Genomic DNA, 26,595 nt, shown 5'->3' with positions numbered 1-26,595 from the left:
CTCTCCGCAGCTGTGCTCGGGGCTCGGAGCACATGACTGAGGAGGGGAGGGCGCGGGCTGCGCACGAGGCGAGAGCAGGGGCGGGGCGGGGCAGTGAGGGCGGCGTGGTGGGGGGGGGCGGAGTGGCGGGGGGGCGGGGCCAGGGTGCGGAAGTAAAGGCGGGGCGCCGGGTACCTCCCCAGGCGATCCCTGGTGCGCTTACCCCAGGGCGAGGGTTAGTAGACCAGAGCCGGACGCGGGGTGCAGGCCGGGCGGGGCACGAGTAGGGGCGAGGTGCGGGGTCCGGGTACCGGCCTGGCAGCCGCAGCCCCAAGCCGTGCATCTCCGCACGCACAGTCACTCTTCCTCAGCCTGTGCGCCCTCTCGCTGTCTCTGCGCTTCGACCTTCCCTGCCGCCCAGAGAGGGCAGGGAAACCAGGCGGGGATGCGGATTCTGGGCGGACTGGCTGGGAGTGAGCCGGAAGGGACCTGCAGACCAGGCAGGTGCCCCGCCTCCAGGCTCCGGGCACGGGCGCATCCTCCGCCATTTCGCGGAGGGGGGAGGTGCGGTGGGTGCGCGGCCTCTCTGGCGGCCGAAGGTGGGAGGAGGGGAAGAGCCCCCGCGAGGGACCCTGAGCCGGCGCCTTCTGTGCACTCCAGGGGTGCGCCTGGTGAGTGGCTTCTGTAGTCCCTCTGGGGGTGTCCTAGCGTTAGTTTGTGAACCCCTCTTTAGGACTGGTCCAGCCAATGAAAACAGGGATCTGACCGGGCACACCTTTCAAAGAGACCTGGAGCCAGCGTTAACGGAATGCTTGGAGGGTAATACCCTTTCCCCCCCACCACACATTAGAGTTCTTAGGATGTGGGGCTGACAGGGTAGCAGAGCAAGTAACAAGAAGGAACTGGAGCCCAAAAGAATTTAATTTTTGCACCAAGAAATGATGCCTATAAACACATCTGATACTAAAGAGGGAAGACTCTGGGTCCCTAACATGGGAGGTCCTGGGGTGAGGGGGGAGGTGAGTACTAGGCTCCTGTGGGAAAAGTCCACTGTTCTCCTCCCACCTCCCAGCTGCCTTTTGAGGTCTGGCCCCCACCAGGGCACAGAGGAATGGGATGCACATGGGAGCTTGGGGTGGGAGGATCCCAGGTCCCTAGGCCTGAGGTGCCCCTATTTCAGGGTCTTTTCTTCCTGCTGTGCACAGAGCTGCGCCCTCCTGCCTGGCTGAGCTCAGAGCTGAGTAAGAGCTGTGCACATCACTGCAGATATGAAGTCAAAGTGAAGTCACTCGCCATGAGGAGGAGGAGCTGCCGAGACAGGCTGGCTGGGGGCTCTGCCCCCTGAGATGTCCAAGCCAGCCTGTTGGCAGAAGGCCAGGGCACAGTGCTATCAGCTCAGGAGAGCCACCCTGCGGCCACCAGACCTTATGTTGCCTGCCTCACCCTCCCAGGGCTTCAGGCTCTTGGACATCTGGGGCTGGAGTTGGCTGTGGCGGATTCCCCTGGGTGTGGGCGAGCTACCTCTGGTGCTAATAGTAACCACCAAGGCTGAGCTGCTCAGGCCTGTGCACAGCGAAGGGACCTGAGTTAGGAAGGGAGATCCCAAGAGAGACTTCTTTGTTACACACAGACTTCTGTGACAGGAGGATGCAGAATGAAGGGGGGTGGCCTGGTGCATTCTTTCCAACTGGCCCCACCCTTGTGGAACTGCCCCAGCCAAGCCTTGGCTGACACTGGTCAGGCCGGATGTCCAGTCGTGCTCTGGGTGACCACCTCAAGGGCCCATTGGACACTGTGCTCCTGCCTGATCCCCTCAGGCCCTTCCACTCCTTCCCCACCACCACCCTTGGGGGTCTTGAGAGGACATCTAAGACTATGGTGGGGGTATTGCCTTCTTCTTAGAAAAAAGTCCAGGGAGCCTCCTATGTGTAGTTTTATCCCCGTCTGTGTATGTACACATGTATGCATGAGCATATACCTGTGTCATGTGCAGGACACGGATGTACACTCGCCCCCATGTGTATGCCCAGAGACCTGACCAGATAATCATCTAGGAGAGGGCAGAGGTGAAGCGTTGGGCTTTCTGGCCTTGGGTCCTGCATATCTATGAGACCCCCATGAGTCCCAGACAAGGCCCATCTCCACCAGGAGGCCTGACATCAACTCTTTGCCCCAGTCACCCTTCCATGGGCCACCCCAATGGAGTTGTTTTTCTCCTCTGAATTTCTGGCCCCACCTTGCTCTTTTCCCTTCCTTCCTCTGTTCTTCCTTTTCCTCCCTCGCCTGCTTCCCTCCCTCTTCTCTGGAAGAATCTCTTCTCCATTCCTCCCCACAGCACAAGAACCAGGCTAGCTGCATCACTGGGGCCTTGGGGTCTTCATCATGTACTAGAACATGGGAGTAATAATACAGTAACTACCTGGCAGTGCTGTGAGGCTGAACCCAAATGAAGCTTTGACAGAATCAGCACTGTTTCTGGTTGTCTAGAAAATGAGCTTTTTTTTTTTTTTTGGCTCTTCTTCCAGGGGTCCTCTAAAGTCCAAGGTGCTGTCTGGATGTTAGGCTGGGGGCAGTGACCTGGTGTGAAGGTTGCAGGTAGGCTCTGAGTTGTATCGAAGCCATCTCTCTCTGGTCTGTGTGACCTCAGCATGTTTGCAACATCTCTGGGCCTCAGGAAAGCAGAGCTCTCTCCCTTTAGATGCCTGAGGACAGGTGAATCCGAGGCAATGGGCAGGAGCTGTCCTTGTTATCACTGGTTCCCGTCAGCTGTGGAAGCTGAGCTGAGGCAAGAGTGGTCGGTGGACCTAGCTCAGGTAGCACAGAACACAGGTGACCCCTAAAACGGGCTGTCTGCTGCCCCAGCTCTGGCTTCCCACCTGCACAGGTAACAAGTCACACCTGCATGGGGCTGGCAGCCAATGATACCAGCCTGCAGGAGCCAATGCCTGTCTCCAGCCCTCCCCACAGGACCTACAGCTTTCTCAGTGGAAGGAGAGAGAGCCCTAGAACCCCAGAGTCCTCTTTGCCACCGCAGCACTTATCTGAGCATGTAATTACACATTCGGGAGTGGTGGGTTGATTTCTGCTCATACCTCACCCAGGCTTTGGGGGCTTTGCTCACATCAAGTCCCCAGCCCAAGGGTACCACTGGCTGGAGACCACTGGAACCTAATGGGGCCTCAGGCCTGGCAGTGCCTGCCTCTTGCCTCAAGGACACCAAAGAGAAGGACTGACCTAGCTTACAAGCAAGCCATAGCAGTAACAGGGAGCTCGAATTGGCCAGTCCAACAGGTATGACCTGAATGCTCTTTAGAAAAAACATCTCCCAGGGCAGTTTCATAATCTGCCTTGTAATGCAGATTTAGACAAGTTTTTACGAATGCACTTTTTAAAATAGGTCTTAATGGATCCTTTGCAGTAGTTACAGCCCATTGTGTAAATGCAAACAGAAGGTTTTTTGAAAACATGTATTATTGATCAGAAAGGCAGCAGCAATTAGAAGCCAGTATGTCATATCATTCAATACACACTTCCTATACAGTCCTGCTTGTGCTCGTTCATAACTTTCTGACAAATTATCCTGTCACTGGGAAGCCTTTTCTTTTCCCTTTTGCTTCTAGAAGCAAAGGCGAACCTCTCCATCAGTTATTAGCTAGAGGTGAATGAAAAATTAAGCTTACCTTTACCATCACAAAACCTATTTATGAATTCTCCAGTTTCCAGACTGAAATGACAAAACCTTCAGGTAAGATGGATGATGCCTCTCGATTTGTTCTGTGGCCCACAGTGGAAAAACAAAACAAAACTGGTGACAGGTAGCATATGCTACCTGTCATGTTCAGGTGGGCAGAATCACAAAGCCAGGGAGGTCTGCCTTGTGGCAGGGTTGCTTAGCCAGGGTCTACAAGGAGGGGCCTTGAATGTCCCTCCCTGGTCATGTAACCTAAAATGATCAACAAGCATGAAGTTGAGCCTTGTTTTTGCTCAAAAATTCACATCCGAGTCTGTATTTCACCTGATCTGCACATTTACCATTTACTCTTCTTGAAAAGTTCATCTATTTAATAAATACTTGCTGGGCACTATTTTCCCAGCACCCTTTTCAAACTACAGTGAGCTAAGCCAAGACCCTTCCTTTGGGGTGCTTCTCAAGGACAATCACCAACACATAAGGTACAGACACACAGAGCATTCACAAGTGACCCCAGATGGGGAGGGGCATGGGGCAGGGTGTCTGTCAGGGCGGATGTCCCGGGGAGTTGACTTTGGGCAAAGAAGACAGAGCTCTGGGGATGGTGCTGCCCACAGGGAGTGGGGGAAGTGACAGGGTGGGCCTTGGGGTTTCCTCTGTTGCCCCAGCAGGGATAAGGGGTCTTTGTCTCCCCATGAAGCACCTCCTTGGCAGCCTCACCTCACCCCTCTAGAAGGTGCAGTTCTGGTCTCTGAGAGGGTTACAGCCTGCAGGATTGGCAGAGTGAATGCTCTGACCCAGGCAATCTTTAGGAGTGGAAAATGTCTGCTGTGTTCTTGGTGTGCTGACAAATAGGAAGTCCATTGACTTAATGTCCTGTAATGGCTTCTGAGGCCTCCTTGCCCAGGATGGGGTGGGTGCAGCTCCAGGCACGGTGTGCTGCTTCTACATCCATCTCAGGCCTGCGGGTGCTGAGGCAGTGTGTGTGTGGGGGTGCCGCCATCCCTGGAAAGGAGGGGGAGGGGGGCTGGCCACCTGCCTGTGGGAGGGCATAACCTGTGTGGCTCCCCCAGCCACCTGTGCTTACAGACAAGCCCGCGAGCAGCAGGGCACTGACTGACCCCCGTTCTCCCCACCCCAATCCAGGAAGTGCTCCTAAAGACCTTGTTCAGTGATGGCAGCAGCCCCAGGTGGCCAGGGGAGGTGGGGAGTGCTGTCTCGGGTAGATCTAGGGTGCCACCATTGCTTCCTCTCTAACACCTCCCTAAAGGTGGCTATCTGAACCTAGGTGCATGGTTGGGAGGTAGCTCCCAGCTCTGCTGTAGACACCTCACCCAGCCCAGGTGGGCACCCCTCAGCACCCCTGTTTGCTGAGAAGCTGGCCAGCCTGGCCTTCATCCCCAGTGCTGTCCACAGAATGTTCTGTGATGGTGGTAACTTCCTCCTCTGTTCCATCCAATGTGAGGGCCACTAGCCAAGTGTGGCTGTGGAGCACTTGAGATATGGATGGTGCGACTCAGGAACTGAATTTACAATAATGTAAAATTAAGTAGTCATACATGGCTATGTACTTATTGGGCATTGATGCTCTAAGAAACACCTTCCCGGCTTTACCCTGGGGCTCCTGGGGGGCTGGGCAGGCTCCTAGCCCAAACCTCCCCCGCTGTGGGGAGAGCAGAGAAACCAGAGCCTGCTGAGTCCCAGTGGGCTGTCTGATCCAGCAGCTTCCACTCTGTTTCCTGGTGGATTGAAAGTGCCAGAGCCCCCACCCCCACCCTCAACAGCAGCAGTCTTGCTGGGGTTCCCCCTGGGCACACTCTCTCTCGTCCTGGGGAATCTTCTGTTCCCCTGCAGACCCAGCACCAAGCCTGACCACGTCTACTGAAACCCCTGCCTCCTGTAGGCAGAGTGGGCGTTGGAGGGCCCTGTTCTCAGGGGCCTCTTTGGAAAGGGGCTGATGAGCTCATGCATGTTAATATGTTGTGATGAAGGGCTGTCAGGGGACTCTGTGCAGCAGCCTGAGACCCAAGGGCTTGCTTGCTGGGGCTGGGAGCTCAGCATCTAGCCCCTCTCCAGGGCCTACCTCCCTCTGCTCCCGAGCCACCCTGCCTCCAATGGTCTCAGACTCCCTACGTGTTCTGTGGCCACTGACCTCCACTGGCTGTTCCTTCTGTCTTCCTGCCTGCCTCTGGCCCCCTCTGTTGTTCAACTCTTAATTGTCACTCAGAAGTCTGGGCTCCAAGATACCACTCTCCCTAGCCAATACTCAGATGCTCCATCTAAACAATTTGAAGGGAACCCAGTATGCTTCCTGGGTTTCCCTGGTGGCTCAGTGGTAAAGAATCTGCCTGCGTTGCAGCAGTCGCAGGAGACGTGGGTTTGATCCCTGGGTTGGGAAGATCTTTGGAGGAGGATATGGCAACCCACCCCAGCAACCTTGCCTGGAGAATCTCACAGACAGAGCAGACTGGCAGGCTACAGTCCATGGGGTCGCAAAGAGTTGTACCCGACTGAAGCAACTGAGCACACACACACACACACACGCAGTGTGCTTCCTGTTTTGTTTTTGTTTTTGTTGTTGTTTTGGCCATGCCCTGCAGCATGTGCGAGCTTAGTTCCCCAACTAGGGATCAAACCCATATCCCCTACATCGGGAGCATGGAGTCTTAACCACTGCACAGCCAGGGAAGTCCTGCTTCCTGGTTTAACTGTGCTGGATTTATCTCCCGGCCCTCTCCATGGGGACATGATGAGGACTCAGGGTGCTAGTTGGATGACCTGCTGTGAGGAATGGCCCTGGAAGCTAAGAAGACAGCCTGGGCAGAGGCACAAGGTGCATTCAGGAGGCAGGAGGTAGGGCAGGGCCATCTGCTGTGACAGCATCAGTCCTTACCGGTGCACACTCACACCCCTCTGCCCCCAACTCCCTCTGGGCTGCCTCCTTGGTGTGAACAGAAGCCTGTTGAGTCTGTAAACATCAGTGGAAAGGGTGACAGGAGCAGGGCTGGAGCCGGAAGACAATTCACAGGGAGGGAACAGGAGGCCCCAAATAAATCATTCAGGGCCTGACATTTGGAGCATTTGAGTTTGAGACCAAACACAGATGCCCTTTAGATAAATACATTCTTGAGACGTGTTCCACAGGAGAAGTTTATGACTTGAATAGGTTTTTAGTGTCAGATGAGCATCAGGAAGTGTTTTGTTGAGAGACCTTCTCTTAAAAGCTCAGAATCCTTCTCCTCCCTCTGGCCCTTTAAACAGAAGGATACAGGGATCCTCAACAAGGGGAGCTTCTCTTTCTCCAGGTTCCCTGGGGATTGGCCCTGGGCTGGGATTGCTCAACTGAGGAAGGTTCTGGAAGGTTCTGAAGACCTCAGTGCTCCAGGCCAGCAGGGTTGGGGGTGAGGGTCTCTCAGGAAGCTGATTTAGAAGCATAGAAGCACCCTCCTCACTCAGAGCAGCTCTCCCACTCCCCACCCCCAATTCCTCTCTCCACAGAGGTCCACAGGAATGAGAAGGGCTCTGTGTGGAGATCGTGGGTCCCCCTCAAGCCTACAGAGGTTGGCAATTTTCTGTGGGTTGGAAACTTTACAAAGTTCCCCCACGCTGAAGCCCAGGAATACGAAGGAGCTGGGCTCACTGCAGGCCCTATGCCAGAGAAAGGAGACATGAGGAGAAGGTCAGATGCAATCATGTCTGGAAGCTTCTCCCTTCTGGCTTAGAGACAGGCCCCTACCTGCCCATCCCGGGCTCTGTCCCAGGACCTCCAGGGAGCCCTGCGGCTGCTCTCTGCCCAGCTCCAGCCCGGACACCAAGTAGCCACTGGTGGGGCTGCTTCTACTACCCTGTGTGTGCTGCTCAGCCCTTGCCCTGCCCCCCAAGACAGGGGCTGCATTGTGAGGGGTGGATGCAGTTGCAACCTCTGCGAATTGTAACCTGTCCTTGAATGAGGCTACCATGGAAGAACTCACCACAGATTGTCTGTGCTGTGACTCAGCCACACAGGGAGGCCCCCTGGCTGAGCCAGGCAGAACTTGGGCTTGTCTTTCCACCACACGTGGGTGTGGGTGGGCTGGGGGCACACAGGAAGGCCTAGGACCTGGCTCACGGAAACCACATGGATGGAACTGAAAGGAAGCCCATGTGAACTTTGTGGGCACAGCAGTCCACCTCCTAGTACAGCTGTGAGATGAGCACTCAGGTGGTGGGGGATGGGAGAGAAGGGACCACTGTGTCTGTGCTGTTCTCCACACAGGACATCTCCCGGGGGCAGGAGAAAGGTTCTAATCAATCAATACACCAAGACTCCACACTGATTTCAGGGAGGGCCCCTCGTTTCCCTTAGGTGACTTCTGAGGACACCCGGAACCACATTTTCAACCACTCCTATAACTGAGAAACTGCTGTAACTGAGAAACTGAACCTCGGCTTTTCCACGTCTGTGGATAATTCTGCCCTCCCACTCCGCCCCTCCATCTCCCACCCCCTAGCAATGGCCCTCAGAGGCCTGTCTCAGACCCTCTCTTTGCCCCAGATCCCTGGGGTCTCGTGGAAAGCTGATTCAGAAGCTTAGAAGCATCCTCCTCACTCACAGCAACTCTCCTTCCCCTCCCCAACCCCCACCCCCTCCTACCCACAGGAACCTGATGGCTGGTCTACAAGATGTATTTATCTAAATGGCCAGATCACTCCCTGTCCTAGTCATTTCATCCATGGCTGTGTCAGGCAATGAATGAACAGGGAGACTGATGCAGAGAGGCCGGGACTGAGCAGGCACCTGGGTGCCTGCTCTCCTCCCTACCCCCGCCCCGGGGCCCCGAGCTTACCTCCTTCGCTCCTGGGACTTGCCCAGACCCTCATCAGGAGTCCACCTCAGGGATGGAAGAGAAGAGTTTGGATGAAGCACCTATGATCTTCTAAAGCTTCGCTCCTGCCTCATAATTGTTTCCTTACAGGATCCAGACGCTTGGATACAGCTGATTCTCTAACACCATTCACAACCTTTTTTTGTTTTCTTCACGGTTGTCTTGGAAGCAGCTGCCCACAAATGCAAGCAGCCTTCGTCTTTGGGGGCTCCTGCGACCTTGCCTATGGTGGGGGGCAGGAGGGAGTGACCTCTGTTTTATTTCCCAGGTGGATACCCAGGCTGCAGAGGGGCTTTGCCTGGTTACCCATTTGTATCTGTAATTTATCAGCAATCTCAAAATCCTAAAGGTTGAATTATGCATGTCTGACCCCTGGAAGAAAAGCTGAGTGAGGTTTCCCTGGGAGGCAAAGCTCTGAGGCCTGAATCATCTCTCCTAGAAGAGGAGGCCGGCCTTGAGTGAGCACAGTGGGAATGGCTCATGGCTGTGGAGAACCTACATGGGGGCAGCCCTGGACTGGAGCTTCTAACTCATTCAGGGTCACAACACCCGCCTGGGTGGGAGCAGTGCCCCATTTTCCAGGCAGATTGCTGAGGTGCAAACCCAGCTGTTCCTTCTCTGGGCTTCTTGCCCTCACTTCACTGTTGGTTTCCAAATTCTAGTGCAAGGCTGGTCAAACACACTGTGAGCCTGCCCCCCAGGTTCTAACTCTGGGTGTGGGGGTAGGGTGACACATTGTCCTCGGGACTAGATCCCTGGGGCTGCTGATGCCGCTGGTACCCGGCCCACTGGGTGGGGATCAGCTGCCCAGAGCATGGTGCAATGGGAGAGACACAGGTGAGGATCTCAAAATGGAAGGTGCCTGCTTCACTCTGCTGCTCGCACGCCCTGTTCCCAGTGAGCCTCCCCTCCTCTGTGTCTCCTCCCTTTCTGCAGCCTCCATCTGCCCCTGGCTGATGCCCATGGCCCTGGCTTTGCTGGGAGCCCACCCAGAACTCACCTTCTCTGCTCCTCTTCAGGGACCCACCTGTGTTTGCAGACAGCTGTCTCCTCCTAACACCCGTTTTTTTCAGCTGGGTCCCTCATGGGAGACTCAGACCCGACTGAGTCCACTGGGTGATCCAGCACACTCACTGTGCAGGTAAAGGGTGGTCATCTCTTTGTTTTGGCTGGATTCTACTGCCATCCAACTCTTGCATGGGGTGGAGCTTCAGAGAGTCTCCAGCAAACATGATTCTCTCATCTGCAAAGCAAGTGGGCTGTCACCATCACCCAGAACATGCCTGCTCCATTCCTCTGCAGGGACACACCTGTATTTGCAGACAGCTTTCTTCCCCTAACACCCATGTCTTCAACTGGGTCCTCAGAGCAAGACGGTTATTGCCATCATCCTGATGACCACGTGTTTGGCTCTCGGGGACCTGGTCTCTGCCAAGCCATGGTCCCTTGACAGAGGCTAATTCAGGTCCTGTGCATGGCCAAGGGGGACTGGGGAAAAAGAGGAAAGAGAGGATGCCAGGGGACTCTGCCCCTTAGTCAGAGGCTCACAGGCCCCTCCAGACAGCGCATATACATGGCAGTGGTGGTGCTGGCAGCAGTGACTCTGGCTGGCCTGTGCATTGTTATTTCCAAAGACCGAGTCTTTGAAGCAAAGGAATTTTCATTCCTTTTACATTAATGAAAAAACTTGCAACCAGAGGAAGCACCCCACTAAATGACTGATGCTCCACAAGATACGCACTGTTCAGAAATGTCTCCTAGTCAATGAAGAAGTCAGTGGAATAAATAGTCAGTGGAATAAAAAGTAATCTGGCTACTCTAGGAATTAATATAAAAATATCAGATGCAGGATTTATAAGGGATGCCACCTCCAGCTAACCCTCCCTGGGTTAAATACCCCAAGGATGATGATTTACATCCTGTGCTGCAGGGCTCTGCCAGCATAATCGATAGGGGTGAGAAATGGGGCCACCCGGCCATGCTTGCCTGCAGGGCTGGGGAGGGGAACTGAGGGGGCACAGGGCAGCCCTGCAGGCTGCTAGGAGCAACAACCCACTTGAGCTGTCTGTCCTTTCTTCCCCTTCCTCTGCCTCACTGGTGAGCTCCAGACCCGTGGCCCATGTGTTTCTGGAAGCCTGGGCCATGGTCCCACTGGTCCTCACCCCTATGCCCAGCTCCTCCAGGCCTACAGGAGGCGGCCTAGGGAGAGGAGGGCAGGGCAGGCTGAGCCAGGTGCTGCCAAGACCAGAGCAGTGGGACCCGCACCCCAACCCTGGAAGCCTGGGCAAACCTCCTGACAGTAAGCAATCACACAGCCATCTTTGCTCTGCAAGAATTACTGTCCCCAAGTCTTGGTTTAGGGTGAAACTTGCCTAAGCAACTATTTATTCCCACTGTCCCAGACTTAGGATCTGCTGTTGGATTTAAGCCCTTGTTGGGCATTCCTGGGGTGCTTCCCTGAGGGAGCTCCAGGCTGGGGCTCGTGCCCGGAAACAGATGGGCCTCACTGCAGCTACAGGGCTGGCTTCCCTGCTGTGCTAGGTGAGATGTGCATCATCTCCACTCCTCCATGGTGAGGGCTATGCCTGCTCAGTTTTGCCCCAGTGTGCACCAGCCACACTTGGCGGGGGCTGGGCAGTGGGTTGGACCAGCCGGTGTCAGGGCCAGCCAGGCTGCCCCTGGGGGGTGGAGCGGGGGGCAGAGGAATATCCTGTCATCTGGCCCTTGATGTTGAGGCCCCGGAAGAGGTGAAAGCAAGGAAGACAAAGTGTTTACTTACTCCTCAGCCCCTCCCTGCCAAGCCTCCCATGGTCCCTCAGCCACACTCTCTACTCTGGAGTTGCAGCAGCTGTTGGGGGAAGGGGCACCAGCCTCTCATCATGCACTGCCCAGCCCTCTGCTCTAGCATTAAGCCTAGTCATTGCCCTTCAGGAGTGTCATCTTCTTCTCTGACCATCCAGCCCTCAAGGGAAATTCCTGTAGGGCTGGCAGTGAGGAAAGTCTGCGGGAAAGAGAAACTAGGGTTCCTTGTTCTTGATCCCACAAGAACCTGGCCCTTCCCCGGGAGGCCTACTGGTGTCTCCTTAGCACATCCACCCTGAGCAGCCTGGCTGAGTGCCCCGGTGTCCGCCACACTTCTGTTCACACCCACACTGAGTGGGCCCAGCACAGGCCTCCATGCCTCATGTGAACTAAAGCCAGGGACAAGTGACCCTGAGCAATCTCAGGGACAGAAAGGCCCAAAGGGACCACTCGGTCTAAGCCTTATCACAGAAAGACTGAGGTTCCACTGAGACTGGCCAAGGCCACAGGGTAAAGCTGGCCTCCTGGCCTGAGGGCAGTGCCCTCTGCCCTCTGCCTGCCAAATCACCCTGATGCTGGTCTAGGCTACTGTGCAGTCATCCTCAGTCCTACTAAAGGGAGAAACATAAACTCAAATACGATTTTCATTGTATCAGGAGTTGAATGGTGTCCCCCCAGATCCATATATTAGAGTCCTGACTCTGTTAGCTTAGAATGTGATCTGATTCAGAAACAGGGTCTTTACAGATGTAATCAGGTTAAAATGAGGTCACTGGGGTGGGCCCCAATCCAATATCACTGGTGTCCTTATAAAAAGAAGGAATTTGGACAGAGTCAGGCCCAGAGGGAAGGTGAGGTGAAGAGACATAAGCTGAGGAGAGAGCCCGTCGAAAGATCCTCCCATCACAGCCCTCAAAGGAACCAGCCATGATTTCAGACTTCCGACTCCAGAACCGTGAGATAATAACAAGCCATGCAGTCACCGGAAACTGATGCAGACTGGAAAGAAGGTCCTGGTAATGAACATAGAGCACTATTAATTTTACTTTTTTTGGGGGGGTGCTTTTGGTGTTTCAGATTTTGCTGTTGTTTAGTCACTAGTCGTGTCTGACCCTTTGTGACCCCATGGACAGTAGCTTGCAGGCTGTTCTGTCCATGGGATTTTCCAGGCAATCATACCGGAGTGGGTTGCCATTTCCTTCTCCAGTTCCAATTATTTGTATGCTTTTAGTTTTCATTATGAATTCACAAACTGGGGTGTATTTATCAACGGTCAGAGACTCAGGAGAGGATGCTGATGGGGAAGTCTGCTCAGTGCATTCCAGGAGCTGAGGCCCTCCTGGGATGTGGGTTCCCAGGTTGCTGGGATAGAGGGCAGAGAATTGCTGGATATGTGTGTGGGCCACTGAAGTGTGAAATGGATGAGGACACTATAGCCCACATTTCCCGCTGTCTTAGTGATGTTTTCTGTCCACACTGATGGCAGTGACCTTGATCAGGAACCCCATGGTGACCCATACAGGGCACCTCCATCCAGCCAAAGAGATGGAAGCAATGGGCTACTGAGTGCTTGCTTGTCCCTTCACATAAAAACAGGTCAGTGTTGTTCTAGTGAAAAGGACTTTGTGGGCATTACTGCTGTAGGCGTAATCACACAATATGAATTCTAAACAAAATCACAGACCCCCATTTGGTGAAACTTATTCCAGGGAATTTCAGTGTATTGTTTGACACCCTGTTGACTCACACTGCTTAGTGCATTTTTGCTCTCACAGCAGCTCTGTCACTACTGGGTTTCAGTGGAGGCTTAAAAAAAGCAATTTCTCTGCAGGCCACAGCTCTAAGATCACAGGAGGGATTCACAGACCTCACAACCTTTGGGAAAATGACCAAATATCAAAACTAATACCAAACATTTTGCTACCAAGAAGACATTTCCCATTAAACAGAAACCCCCAGGGACTTCCCTGGTTGTCCAGTGGTTACAAATTCACCTTCCAATGTAAGGAGTGTGGGTTTGCTCCCTGGTCGGGGAGTTAAGATTCCCACATGCCTTGAAGCAAAATAAGTAAATAAAACAGAAGCAATGTTGTAAATATGAACTTTCCTGGTGGCTCCAGACAGTAAAGGACTTGCCTGCAGTGCAGGAGACCTGGGTTTGATCCCTGGGTTGGGAAGATCCCCTGTAGAAGGAAACGGCAACCCACCCCAGTATTCTTGCCTGGAGAATTCCATGGACAGAGGAGCCTGGCAGGCTACACCATGGGGTCGCAAAGAGTCAGACACAACTGAGTGATTAACACTTCCACTTTCAATGCTGTAACAAATTCAGTAAAGACTTTTTAAATGGTCCACATCAAAAAATCTTAAAAAAATATAAATAGAAACCACTTCCAGGAATGAGACACTTCCTCTCCCACATATGGCAGACCCTCTGGAGTAGCTCTCACTGACCCAAATGTACTAGAGCTCCCCCAGGACAAGGAACTCTGTGTCCACCCATATTCTCAGTCGGTCATCCACAGAGCAGGTGCTGCATCCCTGGGTCAGAGAAATTCAGGGAAGTCCAAGAGATCATCAAGGGCAGCATTCTCACTGTCTATTACTCAATAACAAGCCATCCCCAAACTGTCTTAAAACAACACCGTTATTTCTTTTGCTCACGAGTCTATAACATGGGCAGTCCTCAGCAGGCATATCTTGTCTCTGCTGCACTCCGCTTAGCTTAGGGTGGCTCACAGCAGGACTGGAATCACATGACTTGTGTCATGTAGAATCACATGGACTTCCTCACATGACTGTGTGTGGTGCTGGTTGCTAGCCCAGACCCTCTGCCTTCACTGGAACTGTCCACCAGGGCACAGACATACAGCCCTGTAGGAGCTGGGCTTCCTTAGAATACGGCGGTCAAAGTCGTATCACCTTCTGTATCCTTGTCTCCAAAGTCCCCCTGCATCCCTCCGTCACATTCTATTTATCATAGCAGTCACAAAGTCCAGCCCAATTTCTAGGAGAGGGGAAACAGAATCCATCTCTGGATGGGGGTGGTGGTGGCAGGATTCTGGAAGAGCCGGCAGGACAGAAATATTGCTGTGGTCATTTGCAGCCTGCGACATCCTGGTCCAGAGGTCACACTGGGGAGTCTGGGTCAAGGGGGCAGGTTCCCAATGTGGTCCACCATCAGGAGTTAGGGACAGAGTCCAAAAATGCCTCCCTACTGCTCCTGAAGTGAGTCTGAGCTAACACTGAACAGGCCACACCTGTGTCCCCTTTGGCTCCGTAGGCCCATCGGCACAAAGACCAGCAATAATCCTCTCTCAAGACTCCTCAGCTTCAGCTGTCTGTAATGCCAGGACTCTCTGATCTATGGAATGAGTCATCAGTGGCATCTCCTTCAGCAAATGACCCATTCAAAGGGAAGATTTGTCATGCCTGGGGCATTTTATGAATGTTGTTGCTTTGTCTGGCAAGCTGTGATTCCATTAGGAAAAACAGCCGGCATGAGATGATGCTGCCAGGGCAGATGCTTGGATCGAGGGCACATGGGGGGGACCGGTGGCCTGTACCATGGCTGCTTCCTCCCACCTACCTGAGGGGGACCCTGGGTGCTCAGCTCCTCCCAGCCAAATCATAGAGTGGAGGTTGCAGGCTCAAGCTTGCACTCTACATTTGTGACACCTGTGTGAGACAAAACAACCCTGAGCTGGGCTCCCCTGGACCCCAACACAAGGGAGGAGCTGGCCAGGCTGCAAAGACAGCTGTCTGCACCCAGCACCCAGGCCCATGCCCTGGTCTTCCACTGCCTGGTATGGGTGAGTGTGCACCACCACCTGAGGCCTGTGCACCTGTTCACAGGTGACACTCACCTGGCAGCGACAGGCAGCAAAGGGCTCAGCTTCAGGAGTGCTGGATGCCAGGGGCACACCCTCTCCTCCTTCCCTTGCTTTCCCCATGAGGCCTAGCACAGTGCTGGGCACACACAGGGTCCTGTGGCCTCCTGCTCATTCTCAGAACAGGTCAAGGAAGACATGGACCTCAGGGTCTCTGAGACGGGGCAGAGTGGGCTGTGGCTGTGATGCTAGGCAGGGCTGCTATGAGGACCCCAGAGGGCTGGGGTGGGTGTGTTCCTACCCCTGGTTGGAGTTCCCTCCAAATTCTGGATCAAACTATTGGATCTGAGACTCAGAAGGGACTGCAACCATCTCCAAGGTCAATGGAAGAAAAGGGAGCACTTGAGTCCTCAGAAAGTGAGGGTCCTGGGCTCCTTGGAGCCTCTTCCACTCCTGGTCTGACCCCCGCATTTCTCTCCTTGTCACTAATCCCCATGGCCCCTCCCAGAGATTCTGTCCAATTACTGAGCCCTTCCTCAGCTGCAAACCCCCTGTCATCAGTGCAGAAAGGGTTCAAAGTGGTGCCTGCCCCAGGGTGGGGGTGAAACAGAGCAGGGTATGGGCGAGGGCTCTGGGAACTGAGTGTGATAAGGACAATCCACGGACATCTCTCTTCCTCTTCCCAACACTGCCCCCCAAATGTTCCTATTCACCCGGCAAAGCTCGACCTTGGGTGGCCCAGTTTTCTGCCTCCCCCGAGTCCTCGCCTGGCTGGAGGAGGTGAGGGAGGCTGTCTGTGTTCAGGACCCTCTCTCCACAACAGTGGTCTCAGCCACCCTGGTTGCTCGCTCCCTGTCTTCTGTGCCTCCGCAGCCCTCACAGCCACCTCCCTGGGCCTCCAGATCTCTTAGAAGGACCTACTCAGCCTTTTCCAGTCCGTCTGCACCACCCACTCAGTCACAGCTCCTGAGCCTTGTGCATCGTCTTGCTGCAGCTTGAACCCACTTCTCAGGCTTCCTGGATCACTCCCTGTCAGAACATGCTGGAATGCTCCTCATCTTCAAACCCAAACTCCAAGACCTTGTGCCTATCCCTTATTCCTTGGCTCTTTTTCTGGGGGGAGGAGGGGCCTCATTGCTCGCAGGATCTTTGTTCTCCAACCAGAGATCGAACCTGTATCTCCTGCAGTAGAAGCATGGAGTTTGAACCACTGGACTGCCAGGGAATTCCCTCGGCTCTCTTGACAGGTGTTATCTTTGTAACCACCTCCTTTTCTGGCCCCTGTGGTCCCTGCAGCCCCCTGCAACCCCTGTGGGCCCCGCCCTGCCCTGACTCTGGCTTTGTCTAAGCCTGAAAGCTGAAGGACCTCCACCCAATGGGCCAGAAGTGACCCTCTGCTGTCCACGTACACTCAGCTCCTGGCAGCACTGGACTGCTCCTCCACCTGCCTGCACACCCGCACCCCCTCCTCCGCCCCCATCCCCAGGCCTCTCCTCACTTGGCTTCCTGGATACACCTCCTCCTCTTCTTCATCTGTGTGCCTTCCTTGTCTCCATTACTAAACATGGATGTGTTCACAAAAGATCCCCAACCTGGGCCGTCAGTTTAGCCCACACTGACTCCTCAGTGACCGCATCCAGACCCAGCTTGAAACCCAGTCCACCCCACCCCCAACACTCTCCTCCATCCCCCATCTCTTCCCAGCCTCTCCTCCCCACTAAAGTCCACTCACTAAGCTGCCTGCCCTCCATGGACTCTCTGCATGGCCCCCAGAGGGCATCTCAGGTTTAATGCATCAAAAGTAAACTTTTTTTTTTTTTTTTTTTTGTGGCTGTGTCATGTGGTTTGCAGGATCTTAGTTCCCCAAACTGGGATTGAACCAGTGACCTCAGCATTGAAAGTATGGTGTCTTAACCACTAGACTACCAGGGAATTCCCAAAAACAAACTCTTAATTTCCACTTTTCCCATCCCCAAATCTTGCTTGTCCTTCACTTATTCCCATCTTAGTAAAAGGGTTCATATTCACTCAGTTTCTCAGGACAAAGACCAAAGAGTTACAAGTGATTCCCTTCTCTCTTTCATACCTTGAATCTGACCCAACGGCATGTTCTGCTGGGTCTCCAGAACATACTCAGAATCTCATCCGTCTGCGTTGGTCCAAGCTGCTGTCCTCTCCAGGCTGTCACAGTGGCCTCCTTCTCAGGCTCCCACCATTGTTTCATCCCCTTCCCACAGTCCCAGAGGGGTGCTGGGGAAAAACTCAGCCCGTTGCATGGAGCAGGCAGCTGAGGTCCCAACCCCACCAGGGTGGAATCTCAGCAGCTGCACCAGATCACCTGCCCCTGAGCCTGCATCCTGAAGGGTAAGTAGTCCACAGCCAGCTCAGATGGGTGGCTGTCACCCATCTGATGCTCACCCACCAACCTCTGCTCACCCCACCTCCCTGACCTCAGCCTCCCCCTGCCTCCTCCTCCCCTCCCTCTTCTCCTCCTTCTCACTCCACTTGGGCTTCTCCAGCCTGTTGTAGGTGTGTGCTCAATTGCTCAGTCGTGTCCAACTCTTTGCGACCCCATGGACTGCAGCCCACCAGGCTCCTTTGTTCATGGGGATTCTTCAGGCCAGAATTCTTGAGTTGGTTGCCATTTCCTCCTCCAGGGGCTCGTCGCCTCTTAGGGATAGAGCCCTTGTATCCCTTGTTTCCTGCATTGGCAGACGGAGTCTTTACCACTGAGCCACTTGGGAAGTGCCCCGCCCACCCCACGACTGCTCTTCTTTAAATATAGCAAGCCTGTTGGTACTGGGGACTCTGCACTGGCTGTCCCTTCTATCTGGGAGATGCTTGCCCTTGACCTCTCCTTCACTTTGCCCAGATGTTGGCTCAGATGTTCCTCAGTGGCCATGCTCTAAGAAGCAGTCTCCCATGCTCTCCCTGCTCCACTGGGCTTTCTTTAGAATCCTGTTATGTTTGCATGGTTATATTTGTTGGTGTGCTTTGCACGTGCATGTATGGGTTTACATGAATGTAAGCTTCCAAGAACAGGGAGTTTGCTCTTTTGTGTCCCTAGTGCCTAGAATAATACTTGGAACATAGTAGATGCTCAAATAGCTGTTGATTAACTCAGTAAATGAGATGATGTTGCATCCACATCAGGACATGTGGGTTCCTGGGCCTTCCCAATAGCTGTGTGCTATTCCACAGGTGGACATGCTCAGGTTTAATTATCTGGCCCCTCACTTGAGGACATTTATCATTCTTATTCTTTTGCTACAATAAACAAAGTTTCATTGCACATCTTTGTACACCCATCTTTGCATTTATGTGTGAATATAGTGAAAAATCAACAATTACAGGCTCTGCACTTGCTGGATCAAGGAGTGTGTGCATTTAAAGCTTTGGTAGATAATCCTAAATTGTCACCCAAAAATATTTTTTACCAAATTATGATTTTTGAATTTTTAAAATATTTGAAAATCCATATGTCAAAGAATGAATTAGCCTCACTCCTTTAAAGAGCTCTTGAAACTGAGATCAGGCTCTGCGACTGAGTGTCATTTCACAAGGGTGAGACTGAGTCTCAGGGAGGGCATAGGGACTGTCATTCCTTGGCCATGGCCATGGTAGTCAACACACTCCAGCCCTGGGGTCCCACACCCTAGCCTCTTTCACCCTTACAGAAATCAGCCTTCAGTGCCTGTCACTGGCTGACTTTGGGAAAATTTAAGGACAGTCACTGAGAGTGGAGGGCTGTTATTATTCTGTATTGTCAGGAACTTCCTGAAGCACCAACCCAATAAGGATCTATTCAATGCTGGCTATGTGCTGCAACAGTGTGGACACAGCCTTCAACAACCCAGAAAAGCTTGGCCTTCAAAGAGCTTGCAGGGCATTCAAGGAGACAGATAATGAACAGGAGAGTACGTCAGATGGGAAGGAAGGATATGAGAAAGCCAAACCAGCAGAAACCGTATGACTGCCAGTTTCAGACAGGGCTTCAGGTCTTCACACCTCTGAGTTCTCACACTCTTGTGCAGCTCCCTCCCTCCAAGTTTGAACTGGACCTGGGACTTTCTTTTAATGACTAGGAAAGGCAGAGTGATGGGCTGGCACTACCAAGACTAGGTTACAAATGCCTGTGAGGGGACTTCCCTGGCAGTCCAGTGGCCAAGACTCTGCACTCCCAATGCAAGGGGCTCAGGTTCAATCCCTGATTTTGGAACTAGATCCCACATGCTGCAACTAAAGATTTGGCACAGCCAAATTACTTAATTAAAAAACAAACAAACGTCTGTGAGTCTGTCTCACTGGCACGCCCTGCCTTTCCCCTTGCTCACATTGATGTTTTGAGCAGCACAGGAGGGCCCATGTGCCAGGGACTGAGGGCAGCCTGGGAAGAGACAATTACTGCCCACAGCCTCATAAGACAGCCTTATGCAGACCCAGCCCTGAAAGGACCCCAACCTAGCTTGCCTGAAGTTATGAGAGACCCAGAGGAATAACAAGACCACACCCATATTCCTGACCCATAGAAACTGTAAGATAAACATGCAAATACTGTCTTTAAGCTTCTACGTTTTGGGCTAACTTGTTACTCAGCAATAGCTAACTCACACAAAGGGGAATAGAGAGTGCCAGGGAGGTGATGCAGTTTAAAATAGGATAGGAGGGAAGGAATTATTTGAGAAGACTTGAAGAAGGGGGAGACTGAGCCTTGGGATTCCAGGGGCAGAGTTGGATTTTGGATGGCAGTTACAAGGGTGGCTGGAATAGAGTGAGAGGGGCAAGAGGCAGGGGCAGGAAAAAGATGGATGGAAGGATGTCACGCTAGCATTTTTTTTTTGACCCTGAACTTGGGCAAAGGGGGATTTTAAGACTTTGAGCAAATGCACATTTCAACAGGGTCCAGGTGGGTGATAGGTTTAAGGGAAGGTGGAGGGTAGCAGGGAGATGGCCAGAGGTGTCAGGTCCCCAGTTTACATGAAAGGTGACCATAATAATAGACGTAGGGTGTGAGGGAAGAGTTCCTACATCTAAGGGGTGGGGTGTAGGGGGCAGGTTTGGGGAAACCTGGCGGTTGGGGTTCACAGGCCCAAGATGCCTGTCCGACCTTGAGGCAGAGGGCTGAGCAGGCAGTTGGGTCAGGCAGTGTGTACAGTATTTAAGGCCACAGGACAGGAGTGAGCGTGGGGGTAGGTGAGGAGAGGACCAAGGGGTGGGAGTGAGGCAGGGAGTTTGTAGTCCAGCCAAGGACAGCATGGGACCAAAGTGCTGGGTTACCGAGAGTTGAGGCTGAGCACTGACTTAGCAACTGGGACGGTCAGTGTAGAGTGAGTCCAACAGAGGCCTGTCTGAAGGACGAGGAAGTAAGCATATTTGGATCTGGTGGGAACAGACACAGTGTGTCTGCAGAGGGACACACTCAGGACACAACATCAAGGGAGGGAGTGGGAACCAGGCCCAAGACAGGGAGAGGGCAACAGCCCTGGGAGCTGGTGGGGAGTCAGGGCATCTGGTCCTCGGGAAATTCCAAGGACCCGGGTGCCCCTGCAGTTCATGCCTGCCCCCGGCCCCCCACCTCACTAGCAGACTAGTTACCCTGGGGGTATCAGCAGGGCTGGCGATAAACTGGGCAACTGCCTTCGGAATTTCCTGACCTGGATGAGGTTCAGCCTTTAATCTCATGTTGTATCTATAGCCTTGTCTCATGTGGTTTGTGAGAAGCTGGGGAAAAAAAAGAAAAGGGCTGATAAGCTTCACAGAGGGGAGGAGAGACCAACCCAAGACGTTTTGAGTGAGCTCCAAGGTGCCAGTGAGGGGAAGGACAGAGACTCAGGGGGCATGGGTCTGAGCTGAGGGTGCAGCCAGGGGATGCCGAGTGTGCCAGGCTGCAAGACCAGCCCCGGTCAGACACCCGCTGTGGGGCTGGACTTCCCAAGCCTGTTTCTCCATCAGACAAATGGCGTGCCTGGGAACACCACCTCACAGGCTGTAGAGCAGGAGCAGGAGGTGGGCAGGGAGGGACCTTGTGTCCTTCTGGGAGAGGGACTCAGGTGGCACCAGTGGTGGGGGGTGGGGAGAGTGCCCTGGAAAGTCGAAGTGTTGCTCTGTGTGATGGGTGGGAGGGTGGTGCAAAATCGTATCTGTGAAAGTATAAACCTACCACTGAACTGAGGAAAAATGCCGTCTGAAACAGCATCTGCTTCCCTTCCTCTTTGTCTGGGCCCAAGAGGATTTGCTGCCTCTCAGGGGCCAAGAAAGCAGGTAGGAAGAGCAGGATGCGAGGGCTGGATGTCTTGACAAATTGAATTTTCCTTCTTTTCTGGCCTCCTGGGGGAGATATTGTGTCCTGCATTGATGCAAATGTGTTCAAAGTGCACTTTCCAGAGACTCAGAAATAACGAGCTGCCTTTCCGCTGAGGCCTGGGACCATGGCAAGGACCCTTTTGCTGAAGGTGGCCCGTGGCTGGTCACAGAATCTGTGGCTGGCACAGCGGCAGAGTCCAGGTGCCATGATGGGTGAGCCAGGGGAGCCTGCAGAAGGCATGCAGAGAGCAGCAACCCCAGGAAGCATCTAATATACTCCTTTTGCTGTGGGGAACCAGGGCCCAGAGAAGGCACTGAGCTGCCTGGGGCAGGCAGGGAGTCCTGGGCACCTGGCCTGCTTCTCCCTGCCCCACCCTCCAGGCCGTCTCAGACCAGGTTTGCTTCTGGGAAGGAGCAAGGAGCTGTCAGCCAGCAGTTGGTCTTCAGCCAGGAGTTTGGGCTTTGGCCAGGAGTTGGTATTTGTTAAAAGAGATGGAAAAGGTGAAACTGTTATCAAGAGGCGGTATCTGAGGGCTGAGTTCACTGCAGGGTCTCAGGAACTAGATAGCATCAGCCTGGCCTGCTCAGAGGACATGAAGGAAAACTAGGGCAGTCACACATGGGAGTCGCCTACTCTCCAGCTGGCCTGCCCAGTGCTCCTGAGAGCCCGGAAGATGGAAAACAGGTTAACAAGTCCGGGAGGAAATGAGCAGAGATGCCTTTGCTGCCAAGGGCTTGGTTCAGCAACCCGATTGCTTCTGGCTTCCTCACCGGTCTGAGGCTGGTAGTGATGGCCATTTCTGGCAGAAGGATGTCTGGGTTTGAAAGTTGGAAAGGAGTTCTTTGGAAGCCTCGGATCCTGGTCTGCATGGTTCTCAGCTTTGCTGTCTCAAGAAAATGTGGGCTCCCAGGTGGTCCCCATGGCTCAATATTTGCCTCTTGTTTCACAACAGGTGGGCCTCTATTTAGATGGAACCCAAGAGCGGAAGAGGGTTCTGCTGCTGAGAAAACGTTTGGTGAACTTCACTACCCACTCCTGATTCACTGAACATGGTCACGGATATTCCTTTCATGGGATAAAGAAAATAGTGGCAGACTCGGCAAGGTCATTCTTACCTTCCTTTCCCTTATGATCTGCACTAATTGCGGCTGGAAAGCTAATTAAATTCCCAGCCTGTCTTGAACTAAGTGTGGTCAAATAATACAGTTCTAGTAAATGAGATATAATTGGCAGTCAGCTGGGGGGTTCTGGGCGGACTTGTTTTCTTGATTAAAGAGCCATAGGTGGCTGGTATTTCTAATTTTCTCTCCATTTCCCTTTTTCCTGCCTTGCAGGTGGATATGACACCAGGAGTTGTGGCAGTCATGTTGTAACACTGAGGCAGAACACATGAAAAAGAGGCAAAGTCCTTATGGAGACAGGGCTTGACATGGCTGAGCTGTTGAACCTAGGCCAGCAGCTGTCAACTCACAGGCCTCTTGTAATCTGAGGTAAAACCAAGCTTTATTTGTCTAAGCTGTTGTGTTTGGAATTTCTGCAGCTGAAAGCACTGCTGGCTAATGCACACCACTATGACAAAGTATCAGCCAGCATCACAGGTGACAGTGAAACCCTACCTGCATTCCCACTACATTTTGAGATAGGGGTGTGTTCGCTGTAACCACCAAGAATGATAACAATACAAATAACATTTCTGAGTATTCATTACATGCCAACAACTATCCTAAGCAGTTAGCATATTGGCTCATCTGATCTTCCAACAATCCCGTGGGGAACGTTTTACAGGTGTCAAAACTAAGGCACAGAGAGGTTGAGGGAACTTGCTCAAGTTAGTAAGCAGTGAGCCAAGATGTGAATTCAGAAAGTCTGGCTCCAGGATCCATCCTCACAGTCACATGTGATACTCACCCTCTCTCTCTCTACAATTAAGAGTCAGGGGAGACCAGCATAGCCCTGATCGAGGCTTCTTGTCCTGAGCTTCATGGCTGCCTCATTCCTTCCTTTCATGCACTTCTCCGGGGAAGCCAGCTACCTGCTAAAGGAGGGTGGAGAGCCAGGATCAGAGCTGGAGGAACTGCGATCTGAAATGTTTGACAGCCTCGGGCTGGGGCAGCCTTTGGGGCTACTTCACAGACAGCCAAGACCCCTCCTCTGCTCCAGGGCATGTATGAGTGAACACTGTCAATATTTTTTCTCTTCCTTCTCCCATTTCCCAAGTTGATTAACCCCACTTCTGATGAACATCTTTTTCATTTATTTTTAAAGCTACTTTAGTATTCAGTAATGGTGAAGGCAATGGCACCCCAGTCCAGTACTCTTGCCTGGAAAATCCTATGGACAGAGGAGCCTGGTGGGCTGCAGTCCATGGGGTCGCTAAGAGTTGGACAGGACTGAGTGACTTCACTTTCACTTTTCACTTTCAAGCATTGGAGAAGGAAATGGCAACCCATTCCAGTGTTCTTGCCTGGAGAATACCAGGGACAGAGAAGCCTGGTGGGATGATGTCTATGGGGTCACACAGAGTCGGACATGACTGAAGCGACTTAGCAGCAGCAGCAGCAGCAGCAGCAGCAGTATTCAGTAATACTGGTGAGTCTTATAGGATGGGGAGCTGGCTGTCTCTTCTTCACCTATTATCACTTAGAGCATTTTTCTCTTTATTCATTTACTTATTTTAATGTGCTTTGTTGCTGTGTGGGCTTTCTCTAGTCTCAGTAAACCAAGGCTACTCTTTGTTGAGGTGTGAAGGCTTCTCAGTTCGGTGGCTTCTCTTGTTGCTGAGCACAGGCTCTAGGCACACTGGTTCAACAGTTGTGGTGCATGGACTTAGTTGCTCCTAGGCATACAGAATCTTCCTGGGCTAGGGATTGAACTCCTGCATTGGCAGGTATCTACCTGCCTTATCCACTGTACCACCAGGGAAGGGAAGTCCTTACAGCTTTTTTTTCAATTGTGAAGGAAATACATGGCTGCTATAAACCCTTAACATAGTTCAGAAGTGTGTGAAATGCAAAGTATGATTTTCTGCTCCTATGTTTTCAACCTCCAGGGTCTTTCCCCATAACTCAGAAGGATAATGTTGCCTATGAGATTGGAGTGTGTCCTTTTAGTTTTCTCTACAGAAACACAGTCACCTTTGTAAGATGCACATCTCTTATCTTAAATTTTAAAAAAAATCAGACTATACATGGCATTTTGTAAATTTCTGCTTCTCCAAAAATAATTCATGGACTTAAATTTGGTTCATTTTAGGAAGGAAGTACTACAATTTCCTTAGTTAACTTTGTGTCCATGGACACTGATTGTTTCCAATGTGTTGCTTTCGTGTACTTGTGTGCTAGTTTGGGTTAAAGGGGTTCCTATAAATGGCACACTTGTGTGCATGTGCACACCTATCACCATCAAACAGGTATGACAGGCATGGCCAAGTGCCCTTTCTCACTCCTGTCCCAGGCCCTCTTCCACTGACTGAGGACAAGAGTGCTCCTCATCCATGCCTTGCTAATCGTAGATACTTTCAATACTTAAAAATGTTGCAAACACCCCATCACAACATGCAGTTCCCTGATCTTGGTTTCTAAATACAGCCCCCACTAAAAGGAACCAGGAACCAAGGCTCCTTGGAGAAATGATTGATTCCAGGGTTGGGGCAGGGAACTTAAAAATGGGCTTAGATGGACTTCCCTGGTGGTCCAGTGGCTAAGACTCTGTGCTCTCAATGCAGGGGGCCAGGGTTTGAGCCCTGATCAGGGAACTAGATCCCATATGCCACAACTAAGACCCAGCATGGCCAGATAAATACATAATTTTTTAAATGGGCTTAGAATAGCTTGCTGTGACAGAAGGTAAGAAAGTAATCAAACTATGATGGGGTGTGTCAAAGGGACACAGGAGCCAACTTGAAGGCTCCCATTGACCCAACTGGGATATTTTGAGCATCAAAATAAGTAATTACAAAAATGAATTATAACCACTAGAATTAAAAAACTCCATGCATCCTATGAGATTGCATGCTTGCTCAGTCATGTTCCACTCTTTGCAACCCTATGTAGCTTGCTAGGCTCCTCTGTCCATGGGATTCTCCAGGCAAAAATACTGAAGTGGATTGCCATTTCCTTTTTCAGGGGAGCTTTCCAATCCAGAGATTGAACCTGCATCTCCTGCAATGACATGCAGATTCTTTACCATCTGAGCCACCTGAGAAGCCTAGTAAAGAAAAAAGGAAAGGCTAGCCTTCACAGTAGAATGTCAGCTAAGAAGTATAGATAGAACTTAGAAAAATTATCATTTGGCAACAATTGTAATGATAACTGATACAGACGAGGATCAGCAGCAGATGAACTTGTTGATTACAAAAGGAAAAGTAGTAACTTGGGGCCTTCCCAAGGCAGAGTGGGGGTCTGGGAGATAAAGTTATAGTAGTCCTTACAGGTGAGGGGAGGATAGACAGAGTTCCAACTTTACATCCTCCTAGTGGATGATTCTGAAAGCTTCTCGGGGGGCCCAGCAGCCCCCGGTCCCCATGATGACCACCCTTCTATTGGACTTTCTCCTCTCTTACTCCTGCCTCCTGCCATCACCTCCCCAACCAACTCCCACCCCAAGTCCTATCTCAGGCCCTGCTTTGGTGGGGACCAAGGCAACCTGCTTGGTGGGCTGCTGAGCCCCAGGGTGTCCATGCAGCTTGGGGAGACCAGTCAGGAGCATCTGCCACGGTTGAGTTGAGGGCCACTGTGGCTGGGACTGGCGGGTTTGCTGATAGACCATGGGGGACAACAGCACAGTCATGGTGGCTCTGCTCCCAGGCTTTGGAATGGAGCACTGGAAGGACGAGGTTGCCACCTGCTGCTATGCGGGAGAGTTCCAGGCAGAGCTGTGCAAGTGCTGCTAGTTACCCTGGAGGTGCCTTCCAGAGCGTCAGAGTGACCTTTGTGGGTGACATCAGTGCACAGATGCATGAAGCCATTGCCTGAATGAGCTCACCATGGAAGGAGTGGGGAAGAGAGGAGGCTACCAAGAATGGAGGCTCCTGGGACATTCCAAAATCCACACATCAGGACAAGAGGGTGAGGCCAGCCAGGGAACCAAGGAGGGTGGGTGGCAGGTGAGGTGAGACTCCAAGCC

General features: G+C 52.5%; 1 long non-coding RNA gene and 1 other non-coding gene across 2 annotated transcripts; one reads left to right on the top strand and one right to left on the bottom strand.

The window, feature by feature from the left end:
- Positions 1-147: 147 nt before the first annotated feature.
- LOC122691312 lies at positions 148-23,613 on the top strand. Its single transcript, XR_006340387.1, has 6 exons — positions 148-214; positions 713-798; positions 2,505-2,574; positions 22,424-22,575; positions 22,806-22,961; positions 23,496-23,613. It is a non-coding gene; the product is annotated as an uncharacterized LOC122691312 (long non-coding RNA).
- Positions 17,027-17,099, bottom strand: TRNAE-UUC. Its single transcript has one exon. It is a non-coding gene; the product is annotated as a tRNA-Glu (tRNA).
- Positions 23,614-26,595: the final 2,982 nt, after the last annotated feature.

Source organism: Cervus elaphus, unplaced genomic scaffold, assembly GCF_910594005.1.
Source record: "Cervus elaphus unplaced genomic scaffold, mCerEla1.1, whole genome shotgun sequence".
Classification (NCBI taxonomy): domain Eukaryota; kingdom Metazoa; phylum Chordata; class Mammalia; order Artiodactyla; family Cervidae; genus Cervus; species Cervus elaphus.
Note: the sequence above shows the minus strand (reverse complement) of the source record. Positions and strands in the feature narration are given on the sequence as shown.